This window comes from Myotis davidii, unplaced genomic scaffold (genome assembly GCF_000327345.1).
Source record: "Myotis davidii unplaced genomic scaffold, ASM32734v1 scaffold754, whole genome shotgun sequence".
Taxonomy (NCBI): Eukaryota; Metazoa; Chordata; class Mammalia; order Chiroptera; family Vespertilionidae; genus Myotis; species Myotis davidii.
In genome coordinates, this window is record NW_006286241.1 from 1,428,985 (window position 1) to 1,430,468 (window position 1,484).

Below are 1,484 nucleotides of genomic sequence, written 5' to 3' on the forward strand. Positions count from 1 at the left end.
CTAAAGGGTGAGATTTTCCTTCAGAGCTGCCTCAGACCTCAGAGCTCCTTACATTGGTCAAATCAGCGCAGGCACCGAAGGCGTGGCGGCCAAGCCCTGTGAGCCGAAGTCCACACAACCTGACAAGGCAAAACGGAGGCGGGCTCAGTGAGAGTGTGCTGAAGCACTGCTTTGCCGCGGTGGGTGGAAAAGGGGGGCCTGGAGATGCCAGCACTGGGTGTGAATGCTGCCATGCGGCCAGGATGGAGCGGCCGCCAGAGGGTGGAGGACGTCCCGGGATGTGCTGGGAGACTGGCAACTTCCACATCTGCAAAATCCACGTGATTGACAAGTGGACGCAATGGAAGGCGGGCACAGCCAGCTTTAAATATAGACCAGTGCATCCATCTATGTGGATGAAGACACTGGTGTTTAGGATCGTTTTATAGCCTTTTTTTAGGATGCACTTATTGATAGATATAACCCAGTAGTTAAAATACTTATCTGAGAGCCCTAGCCGGTTTCACTCGGTGGATAGAGAATCGATCAGCTGCCTCCTACACACCCCCTCTTGGGGATGTGCTCGCAACCAAGGTACATGCCCTTGATCAGAATCGAACCCAGGGCCCCTCTATCCACTGAGCCAAACCAGTTAGGGCAAAAATATATCCTTGATATCTGCTCTCACAAAAGTTTAAGGAGAAGGAATAGAGGAAAGATAGTAAAACTTGGCCACATGGTAGGTGTTAGATAACCAAGATTTTGACTGACCTTTGTCCCTGGCTGCTGGGAGGGAACCTCTGAACCCTCGGAATTTCTGGGGCGATGGGAGTGTCTTGTTCTTCGTGGTGGGTGGGCCCCTTGAGCCACACCAGAGCTTATGCCAGGTCCTTAGATGCTTTCAGGATGGGGGTGGGGGCACCTGCCTGGAAAGACCAACCATGTGACTTTAGAGAGTGGGGACTTTGGACCATGTGCTGTGAGCCCAGCCGCTGGCACGGGGAGATGGGGCTCAGTCACTGTGGCCCGTGATGGGGTTAATCGAGCTCACATAACTGAGCCCCAGTGAAAAGCTTGGGTGTTTCCCTGGTTGGTCTTCACACACCGACGTGCCCACATGCTCGACCCTCCCAGACCTCACCCTTGGCAACTACCTCCTCCTTGGGCTGGTCCTCACGTGTCCTTTACAATGAAACTGTCACACACATGGTTGGGAGTGGGAACCCCCAATTACTAGCCAGCTAGTCAGACATGCAGGACCTGGGAACCCCCAAGCCCACGGCTGGTGTCTGAAGCCAGGGGGGGCCCTGTGGAGGGGTGTGCCTTCATCTGTGAAAGTGGCCAACTCTGGGGAGTCTGTGTCCACATGGCTGTTGCTCTATGAACTGGTCATGTGGGATCATGGGGAATTCATAGAGGGGCGCTCTGATGTGGGCGGTGTGCTTGATCACATTTGCCCCCCACACTATATCAGAGGTGCCCATATGGGTTGAATGAATGAGTTC